The following is an 11115-nucleotide window of genomic DNA, read 5'->3' as shown; positions in this document are numbered from 1 at the left end:
TGAGTTACGGCTACGTCTGTGGCCCATATCTTCGCAGAGTAAGTCGTGAGTTTCAATTTCGGAAGCGGGGAGCTGCGGAGAATATCAAATCTTTTTTTTACAACTGCATTGAGAAAAAACTATTATCCCTAGACAAGAGGCGCAGTCAGAGCCCTCTTTGCAAACAAGTACCGTACAACTTATTTTGTTATAGATCTACGAGCTGCAGGCATTTTTTTTTCTCGACCCCACTGCACACTCCACTGCATGCCCTCCCCGAAGCAGTTTTTGGTGGTAGGCCCCAAACTGTTTTTTTTTTCGCCGTAAAAGCTGCTTTCGTTAGTGCTCAAGTCGAGACGTGCGTGCCGTTTACCAAAAGCAGCGTGGTTTCGAAAGTCAACCGAGACGTGATGTCACTGTGTTTTAGAGCACCGCGCTTAATATATTCTGCTGTCTCCCGCAAAAGAGGTAATTAAAAGGGCAGACCCAAGGGGATCATTACAGTCCGTTGGAGCACGGCCGCATGGCCGTAACATCAGCGCTCGTTGTCAGCGGGAAAACTGGGTGTAGGTCATAATTAGCTCCCTAATGTGGTTTTCCAACCTTCAAACTCTAGAGACGGGGAGAATCTCTAACATAAAAGAAAAAAAAGATACAGAGCTCTGTAGTTTCGTATTTTCGTCATTATGTTCTTGCAAGAAAATAACTATACTGTTGTAGCAAGAACTTTTTTCATATTCTTGCATAGACGTTACCATGAAACACGAGAAAGCAAGTGACACTGCGTATGCGCCCATAGCATGTATAGCGCCCACGCACGCGGTTGGGTAATTCAGGCAACGTCGCGTTTTTTTTTTCTGCAAGCAATCGTGCGTAGCGTTCACACGTGCTGTCGGACGTGCGGGGCGAGGCTACGTGTCTTCGCAAGTTCCATTCAAAAACGTGATGTCTGGGCGACAAATAGCATGCCGCAGCCTGCGGCTTGATGGCTTCAGCATATGAGCGTTTAAGCTTGACGCGACCATGGTTTTGCAAGCGTGTCCGTGGTTCGCTCCTCATGAATGCGCACGTGCAACACCTTACCAAGAAAGTCCAGAGCCTGCAATGTCGAGCAGACCGAGTTGCAGTCACGGTACACCTAAAACGTCCCATTATTTCCCATCTACGGGGAATACTAAGGACATTACATTACGGAATACTAAAAAAAGCAAAGCGTCAATCAAAACATGGACGTGATGTGGTTGTGTGTGTGTGCTGCGGTAAGACTTGTGTTTTCCCGCCTTCGGCGAGTTCACTACGCACGTGAGAGGAGAATACCGCACCGGCCAGGATGATATGCCCCAACACGTTCGAAATACGGAGGACTTCTTTTCCCTTCTTGCAAGTGCGCGAAAGTTATTTTTATGACGTAAGTGTATCCACCTTGCCGAAATCCCTCTCTGCCACCCGTTCTGCATGCTTTAGTTGATTGCCACCCGTTGCTTTAGTAGATGGAAGCAAGAGCCCACTTCTGTTTTTTTAGTACAGGCATAGGTAACACTTTTGGAGGAAACACTGGCGTGCAAAGATGTATGACCGCATTCGTGAAGCCCTCCACTCCAGTGTGCATGCCTATAGGACTCAAGGTTGACCGGTGGCTTCAAGAAACCGTTGTCCACGGCAGCAGAGTCTTTTTTTTTTGTTCGGAATGTTTTTAGGTGCCCGCTAAAAAATTTAAGCTAGCGGTGGCTGCGCTAGCCTTGCGCATGTATGCTGGCAAAAGTTAAAAAAATTACGCCATGGTTGAGCCTTGCATAAATGAAGCGAAGGTATCGCGACACCTACTATGAACGGACGCGTTGGCGATCAGTAGTTTGGACGGCACCGACCGCTTAGAAATTGGCTGTGACAACAATGTTCGTTAGCAATACGAGTGTGCACAGTGAATACGGATCCCCAGAAAGCCAAGTACGTGCATGATGAAGCTTGAGTCAAAAAGCACCGCTTTTACACACCAGCTATGGTGGCCCAACCTCCCGCATTTCTTCTCTCGTTTCATTTAGCATTCAATTCGTTGATATTTGGGAACACGCGATTTCTCACCGCAGTGTAGTTTACGCACCGCCGCTCCTCCTAGTAAAAGAACATGGATTGCTATCCCCTATGTCTTAATATGTATCTCTGGAAAGCACGTCCAGCAGAGCCCCGCGGGTTGTTCGCCGTAGTCTTTACGACGTTGCTTTCCTGGTGTCGATATTTTGAAGCCGTTTTGAAACCCAGGGGCACCGTACACCATTGCAAAATGCAATTCTGCCCTAATAAAAAAGCATGAGCACTAAGTATATATAGGCAAAATTTTTACAAACTACAAGCGTTGGTTGCATGGCTCATACACGTCAGCATTTTTTTTTTTTTTTTGGCGCAAAGGAAACGACACACACACTTGAGGCGGAGCGTAAGCACATACCTGGGAGTAATGTACCAGCGTTCGTTTAATAGCATAAAAAGTGACTGGATTTTTTTGCAAGAAAATAAATTAAAAAAAAAAAACTTGTCAAGAACGGCGTTCAAAAGAGGCGATCTGAGAGCAAAAGAACAAAGATCAGGAAAACGATTATCGCTCATGGTGTCGGCTGGCGCGGAACGCATAACTACTTTCGGGTGGGCTAAACTGCTCTGATCACGTCAATTCGCCCCCTAGTTGAGTAAAAAAAGGAACAGAGAGAGAGAGAGAGAGAGAGAGAGAGAGAGAGAGAGAGAGAGAGAGAGAGAGAGAGAGAGAGAATCAACTTTTGCTGAGCCCTTTCAAGAAGGTGTGTGCGCGCAGGCACAAGATGGGGTGGTTCCCTAGTCACGGGACCCTTATGTGTCCAGCAGCTTCTGGCCCCTGGCCACCAGTCCACACTGTGTGGCGAGGTCGGGGATAGACAGCAAGGTCTCCCATCGCTCGAGGGGATTGGGGATAGGGGAGGGGGGAAGGGAAGGTCGGGGGGTCTTGAGTTTCGTGCACTCCCCTATGATGTGCGCGAGAGTGCCTCTTGTCTCCTTGGTGAACGGGCACGAGCTGTCGTGCTCGGCCGGGTACATCCTGTTCAGGAGCACGGGATGCGCTAGCCAGCCCGCCTGCATGCGACGAACGATCGTCTGCTGTCGTCTGTCCAGCTACGGATGGAAGCCTACATCGCTCGTTTCGGTACATTTGGACTATGTCTTTGTAGCTCGTGGCGGGGTGCGGTAGCTCGTTCTCGGCCCAAATTGACATTTCTCGAGAGTGGTGGTCGGCGAGGAAGTTGCCTTCCACCTGCGAGTGAGCCGGGACCCACACGAGCTTGATCGCTCGTCCCGCTGGTCTTCGTTTATTTAGAATGACTAGTGCCGCGGGAGAGACTCTCCAATGTGCGCTGCCGCTGCCCACATGAGGGGCGCTGCTAGGTAGTCCAGGCTACGGGCTCCACACCTCTGCGACTAGTGATATAGGCACACCATTAGGCGGTTTGTGGTCTGTTGGACGGTGTTTCATATGCCCACGTGTCCTCATTCCTCTTTGTTAAGGACGCCTCGACGTAGTATCAAGCTCTAGAAAATAAACTTCTTCGAGTGATGTCATAGAAACTTCTCGAACAAGGCTAGCGATCACTCATGTCAAGGGCACTTACGTCATTGGTTACTGGATGCTTCGCATTCCCTGAGCAACAGGCATAGGTAACACTCCATTTTTCTGAAACGTAGATACGGTGATCTTAACATGTATTAGTAAATACCAAATCAATGCTCATTTTAAATAAAAGAACACTGCTAACCCATGTTAAATACTTGCCTTTTGCCTCAAATACAGCCGTAGGTTGCTATTGCGCTAGCAAATGTCAACATTTATGAACCGCAACACCGGTGCCAGGAGTATGGAAAGTTGTTCGCCTATACATTTTTGTATGCGTCAGAAGATAGCAACTCGGAGACGTTCTTTTTAGCTTAACAAGGCCAAGCAGTTTCTACGAGAAAGTAACTGCGTTTACACAAAAGCTTGCCTAGCTGTACACGATTAATTCGAATTACCAACCAATTTGTAATTGAGAAGACACCGTTTTTTGGTGTAGTCATCTAGCATGACTTATCTCTGAGCGCCGATGTTTCACTCCTGAATAGAAAACGCAATGCCGTTGCGTATCTTTTACTGTTCCTCGGCGAAAAAACGTCGGATTCATATGTGTCATCTAGGCTGACCACTGGCAAGAATAGTTTCTAGGGTGTTTGTAATGTAGCTAACCTGGGTTGCGCAACGTCTTCCAGGAAAATTTACAGTCAGGTAAACCTATCCAGGCCCTTCGAACTGTCTTTGATTTACTGCGGTGTGCTTCGACATCGCCACTATTGTTGTTGCGGGCGACGATCCCATTCCGACAGATCCTGCTGCCACTGAGAATACGAAAGTGCACATTAGGTCGCTTTGCTCGGCTGCCTGTCCATCAAATCGCACTGCGGCTTTTGGAGAGAGCCGCCAACGTCTTGTACAAAAGAATCATCTATATGCGGGCGACTATAGGTAGCAGGTGGTAGCGCATTGCAATTACCAGAGGTTCGTGAAGGAAGTGATTTAAGCTCACTATTCTACCGTGTTCAATTTGTAACTCTTTGCAGGTAACTACGTTTCATTCTCGGCCCATCATTTTGCGACGTTCAAGCCGAGTGACTAGATGTTATTCGCCGTACTAGCCCAACTCCAGTGACTGTATGTGTGCAAAGGATGATTCGTAGTCGAGCGAATTGGCAAGTCCCCATTAAAACCCTGCTGCCGGACGAGTGCCGTGCCGCGCAGTTGCTTTCACCGGGACTCATCTCTTTCGCGTATCCATCCTTCCACCGTATTTTCTGCCTTCGTCTATTTCTCGCCTGGCCAGCAGGTAGCCGTTCTGTCATTCGGTTGGCCCACCTCTTGTCAGTACTCTGAATTACATACCCGGCTGAACTCCTCCATTTTCTCTTAAATGGGTTCTAAAACACGATTTCAACACAGCTAAATTCATTAGGCTATGCAGTCAATGGCAACTGTGCAAATATAACCTCATTCGTATAGCTCAAAGCAGACAATTTTTCGGGAAAGTTCGTAGCCCTTTGACATCGCTGCGCCATTGTGTGCATTTACCCGTCATCGTTGCATTTACGCTTCACGGAGCAGTAATTCCTGCTGATGGGCAGCTTTTCCATTCACTTCCGGTGAGGGGACACCCTCCTCGTCGTCTAATCGTCGGCGGGTTTCATCGACGCTGGTACCTTTGTTCAATTAGCACTGTACGGAGCACGCTTGCGCGCTGTCGTATTAATCCAAGCTTATCCTTTTTGCAATGCTTTTTTTAACTTTCTCGTCGCAATGCATCGGCCCAGTACCTCTAAATACGCGTATATCCTGACTGAGTACCATGATCGTTCTCCGTGTTCTATCCCGTCGAAGCATCCGGTCAATGATGAAAAGGCATTCATTCCGGATATTTTATTGAACAGTGCCAACTAACGCGTTTCGGCACCACATATTTTACGCCACCTTTCAACTGTCGTTTTTAACGCGCTCACCGAAACGTCGATGCGCGGACTGCAAATCCACAGACTAGAATATTACCATCTCGTACGTGCTACCAGGCTACAGCGAACTGCGGCAGACGTGGCTAGACTACACCAGACCTTCAGATTCGGATAACCGAATATGAGTGTACGTTCACTACCGACAATTTGCTAAGGACGCTAACAAAAAAATTCCGGAGGTGATAGAGTGTTGGACTTCCAAGCAAATACTTTTGCAGCCAAATGTGGTCCTGACACGTCACGCGACCAAGAGTCTTGCTTTAGCTGCGGCGAGAACCCGCCGGAGTACTTTGCGGCGCGCGAAACAGATATCGGTGCCGTACCGACGACATGATGTTCGAGAATTGCGCGCGCATCGAGACACCCTAGTCGATAGAGGCTTGAAACGGGTAGTGTTTCGCTGACGTTTGCGTGACCGGGCCTGTCACCGTCCCGAGTCACCTCTGCACTACGAACAAATGCGGAGAGAGACGTAGAAGCGCGCATAAATATGCGTGGTTTTGTTAAGCTATTTCTCTATTATTACTGGTTGCATTTACAAAATTATTTCCGAGTTGATCACTATAACTGGGTTCGGCTGGGCCCTATCTGCTGTCTAGCGTCGCGTAAAAATGCTTCTCAACTATTTAGAAAAACGACTTTAACTTCATTCGCTGCACAGCGCCTGAATGATCAGTACTGTGATCAAAAGGGGAACAGGACACCCATGACGAAAGTAATATGACTCAAAAATGTGCTCTGCGTTGTGACACCCCGCAATCGGGAACGCGACGCTTGCAGCTCACGTCACGATTTTTTTAGTAATAAACTTCCACCTGATTGGCAGCTTCAACTCAAACACAGACACAAGACACACACGCCAGCCCGCCCGCATGCACGCACTCACGCACGCACGCCAGCACGCACGCATGACCATGCATGCGCACTCATACACGCCGGAAGGTGAAACGTATGACCAGGAAATAATATCGACACAGTCAGTTTACTAATTATGCGCTTGAATATGACCTGTTAACGCCTGCCACTTTATAAGCAGCAAATATACCAGACGTTATACCGGCCACAGTCCAAATATGGCGCGGGCCACGCAAAAAACCTCACACTGCCACCTGCCTTGTTTTGCGTTGGAACAGCAGCCGCCATTCTTCCGGCAGACAATACACCGCTGCGCCACCGCTTTCTAGTTTTTGTTGTCACACATGTACACGCACACATACGCGTGCACGCTTCTACGCACTCAGCACACATACGCCCACGCAGATACATGAACGTGCGCGCACACACAGGTACACATGCGCGAACGCACGTACAAGTAAGCGGGAAAACGTCTGTGCATGGGAATGGTGTACCCCACTGAAAAAAGCAGTGGATAAAATGGCAGCATACCATGCGCAAGCTGGCGACAGTACGAAAACACGAGCTTGTCAACTGAAAGGTCGATAACAATGTATTGGGCTAAACTTTCACATGGACTTCGGCATTGTTCATTGCTTTAAAATTTGTTGCCGCGTTGCTATGTGGTATTTCCGGTTCTCAATGCACGAAGAAAAAAAAAGCGCTGTTGCAATTCGTTTTCATGTACTTCTGCAGATCTTAAGCAACAGAGCCACAGATACCCAAATTTCCTTTCCGAGGCTTCTTGGGAATCGTGTTTATTCTCCGGTTGCACCTCAGGTTGCGTCTGTATGCTTTTGATTCTGCCGGCGATATTGTGGGCTATTTTCAGCGACGACATCTTATCTGGGACGGATGCTGGCCAGAGAAAAGAACGGCAGTTGGCGCTGGAAGCATAAAAAGCACGCAGCGAGGGCCATACAGATACGAGTATGAGAAATAGCAGCTCGAACGCCGCTGCCGCATTTTCTGCCAATAAAACGGTGCTCATCAACGTGGTTTTGATTCGACCCCATTCACTGCAAATACCATAGCAACGTGAAGAGACGCCGGCTGGGTCGACAGAGAAGCGCAGCGGCTGTTGTGTACTTTGCAAGGGTTTCCACGCTGTTCCGACGGCAATGCAAAGGGGACGCTTCAACATAAATAGGAAAAGCAAGGGGGAAATAGAGGTCGCATTGAAACGTACTCCAAATGAATATATAAAAATGCATTTGCGTGGAGGCCAAATTCGCTGGTGAGCCTGAGCTCGTCGTGTTTTTTTAATGCATGCGCAAATGTACCTAGATTTGAAATGAGCTCGTGACATTGATAGAAAATCAAAAAATAACAAGAAAAGTTGGGGGGCGGGGGTTGTATTTTATGCTTGAATGTACGTCTTCTTGTAGTTCTTATGAGACACTTCTGCTTTTGTGGTGCCTCTTTCCAGTCAAAAGTTTGAAGGCAAATCTTGTTTCAGGCCGGTACATCAGATGATTTTAAATAACATTTTCCGTAAAATTTGTGTTCTGGTGGCGTTTTTTTTTTGTATCTGAGTCGTAGCCTGTTTGTGCGCTCCCAGAAGGTTGTTTGTTGCAAAAGCTGCGTTGGTACTTTATTCAAAAAGCAAGTCAAACACACTGCTAGAAACCGGAACTCGAAGGATGAAATACGGGTGGGAACTTTGAGGTCATTCGGCCGCCATTGTGAAGCCACACAGGGCAAAAAGAAAGTATTGTCTTCCTCCGTATTGCACTCGTAAAAGAAAAAAAAACATATTCCGAACAGTGCTGAAGCTCGAGGGATGGGCAACGAGCTCTGGGAAAGAGCATTTCCCCGAGATGATTTAGAAGTCATGCACACTTAGCACAGTTTCAACTTCTTTTCTGAGCTACAAAATATTGCCACCACAGAGAATTTTTTATAGTTACCGTACACAATACACCATCAAACTTCCCACTTCTTTTTCAACATAACAAAACATTCCTTTTATGAGAAAATGCTTTCTAGTTAAGAGAAATGTCTCTTAAATTAAACGGGGGTGTCAGCTCAACTTCAGAAGAGAACTGCGTGCTTTATTCTGTACGAATTGAAGCAAACTTAAGTGCGGGGGGAATTTTGATCGGGCAAATTATCTTTGCTTGTTTTCTGTTCGTGCGCTCTTGCTTCAGCGCCCTGATAGGCAACTTCCCACAATGCTCTGACTTTGAAAGGAGGGCTTTGGGCGTGGGCGCTGCCCCTCGTTTTGGCCCTGCGCACTAAAAACCTCTGCGGAGCCACAACTCACAGCTGTTCAGATGGCAGAAGCCGCCGCTGGGCTATAAAGATTCCTGGCTGACGGCTAAGGGAGGGAGATCGTCAAAGCCGTCTACCTTTTAAAAAACATCTCGGGCATCAACGAAAGTCCTCTCTGTTTGTCTCTATTTCTATCTGTCTCTCAGTTGATTCCGAATGCTGTCGGTGCGCTGGCCGAAAAAGAGAACTGGTGCCTCACTTGTATTCTAGAACGTCGTCTTGAATGGTGCCTCAGCCATCCGTCCAAACATGATGTAAACAGTCAGCAAAAAAAGCTGCTAGCAAGCCCTTTCTGTACGAGAACAAATCCAATTCTCTGCTTAAAAATGGACGCATTGTATCGAAGCAAGAAGGGCTCTTTGGGGCTCACACATTGCATATGATCAACATTCATTGCGCTCAATCTCCCGTGATTTAGATATGCTTATATCTTTAAAATAATAACAATGATTATCTTTTATTTACCAGAAGGGTACTCAAGGTCTTGTCAGGACTGGGGAAAGCGGGTAAAGGAGGCGGGGCGTCTAAATTGCTTCCCTATGCCCACGGTACTGCAAGAGTTCACGGTGACATAGAAACCTCCTTTGGGTCCACCCGGGCCGGGAAGGCGGTGGCCGCTGCCGGAGAGTCTTGATGTTCAGGTGAAGGTGGTTTATTCTCTCGGCCGCGAGACCTCAGCACTCCCATAGCACTTCTAAACTGTCTCGAACTGCGGGGAACGTATGCCTGCCGCACGGCGAACGCATCCTCTGTGACAGCAGCTCCGGCTCTGATCTCCTGTAGCAGGACTTGGCTCCTCTAGGACGTCCTCCTGGTACAGGGTCTTGGGTTGTGGAACGTTGGGGCGCAGAGCTGTGCCCTGCTCTCTTGCTTCGCAGCGGCTGTGCCATCCGCCGGTTTAAGGTCATATCGGGCTTGGTTGCGAGGTGCGATGGGTAGGCGTGGATCTTTGCTTCGTCACTCGCCCGCGCGTCGGCGGCCTCATTTCCGAAGGCACCCGCGTGTCCCGGAAACCAGCGCACGCGCACAGTTAGGGGTTTCGTTGTGCTGAGTTTCTTCGCAATCGTCTTGATGAGATGGCACGTGTATTAGACTACGAGCGAGACATCGAGTCTTACCACCACCCTTTAGATGAAGAGGGTATGGTGGTAACGTTGAGGAGAAAGGCTAAGGAGCGTAAAATGGTGGGGGAGTTAGGGAGAACGTGGAGAGGGAACGTACGGTTATTGTTACTCTGTCCTGGCCGTGCTATCGCGAGGCCGACGGCTTGAACAATGACGAGCGCAGCGTGTGCTGCTAGAGGAAGCTTAAAAGTGGTTTGTTGCAATGGTGCAGCATCCGGGGTGAGCGCATAACATAGAAAGCATCGGTAGTGTGTTAACGCGTCAGCGCCGTAGAATCAGTTGCCCAGTGGGAGAAGATATTGACAGGTTATGCAGATAGGGGTATTTCGAAGCAGCTACTCGACAAGCTGTTGTAATTTTCTTTGGGATTCCCTTTGGTCCCGGAATGACTTGCAGCCTATATAGCGCCGAAACAAAAGTAATATCGTCGCATCAAAAAATATCGAGGGAGTTGCGCTCAAATCTCACTTTACAGAAAAGCCTAATTATGTTCCTTTTTTTCTGGTGATCTTAACAAGGAGTTTTGTAAGACCGTGTATCTGCTCGGTAAGTGAGCAAACGAAGTATGCAGCATTCGCCGACTGTGTCTTTTCCTCTTTGGTCATAGACGTAAGCTGCACTTCTTTCTTTCTGAGAAAGCATGCCGAATGCACCGCAACGAATACCAATTCTTCGCTTGACTTGTTACCGCGAATTGCCTCAGATGTTTTATCAAAGCGAAAAGTGACCGTCGTCGACGTCAGCAAGAATGGTACGAAAATGGCCGTGGCTGTAAAGAGAAAATAAACAAACAAAGGCACATTTGGGTTCGTGTGGGATTTGAACCAGGGGACCCAGAGAAGAAGCCAAGTGCGTTAGCACTGCGCTAACCGGCACCCCGCCAGAAGGCGGAACAAGAATTATTAATGTCAAAAGACAAAGAAACGAAAGCGTAGAAAAAACGCAACCACGACGTAGCAGTAAAGAAGTCTCGTAATCGCCATGCTTTATTTTTGTCAGAGTATATGCTTCAGCTTAGTAATGGCCCGTTGTAATTTGTACTAATGGACTTCACTTTTACTTCATGATTGCACAAACAGACAGGGTGATTGGCTACTTGCCCGTTAGACTCAATCGTTTATTTCTATTATTCTTGATGGTTGTCACTGAAACTTTCCTATGTATATCATGCATCGATTTCAAGACAGTTGGATATTTATCCAGCAAAACAATGCCATCTGCTAACTTCAAGTTGTTTGATGTGGAGGACGACAAAACGAGTAAAAAGGCTAAAAAGAGAGGAGGTAAAATG

The 11115-nt window shown here is 47.7% G+C and overlaps 1 long non-coding RNA gene across 1 annotated transcript in view; it reads right to left on the bottom strand.

Moving 5' to 3' along the window:
• Window positions 1-3347: 3347 nt before the first annotated feature.
• Window positions 3348-11115, bottom strand: part of LOC144170512 (uncharacterized) — a 56245-nt gene continuing 48477 nt past the window's right edge. The window contains exons 3-4 of the long non-coding RNA XR_013322625.1: window positions 3615-3676; window positions 3348-3534 (exon numbers count right to left, since the gene is read on the bottom strand). This is a non-coding gene — a long non-coding RNA (uncharacterized LOC144170512). The remainder of the gene's footprint in view (window positions 3535-3614; window positions 3677-11115) is intronic.

The sequence above is a fragment of the Haemaphysalis longicornis genome, unplaced genomic scaffold (genome assembly GCF_048455015.1).
Source record: "Haemaphysalis longicornis isolate Haplotype H1 unplaced genomic scaffold, Haemaphysalis longicornis Haplotype H1 scaffold_1, whole genome shotgun sequence".
Taxonomy (NCBI): domain Eukaryota; kingdom Metazoa; phylum Arthropoda; class Arachnida; order Ixodida; family Ixodidae; genus Haemaphysalis; species Haemaphysalis longicornis.
The sequence above is the reverse complement of the archived record's forward strand: the minus strand, read 5'-3'. Positions and strand labels throughout refer to the sequence as shown.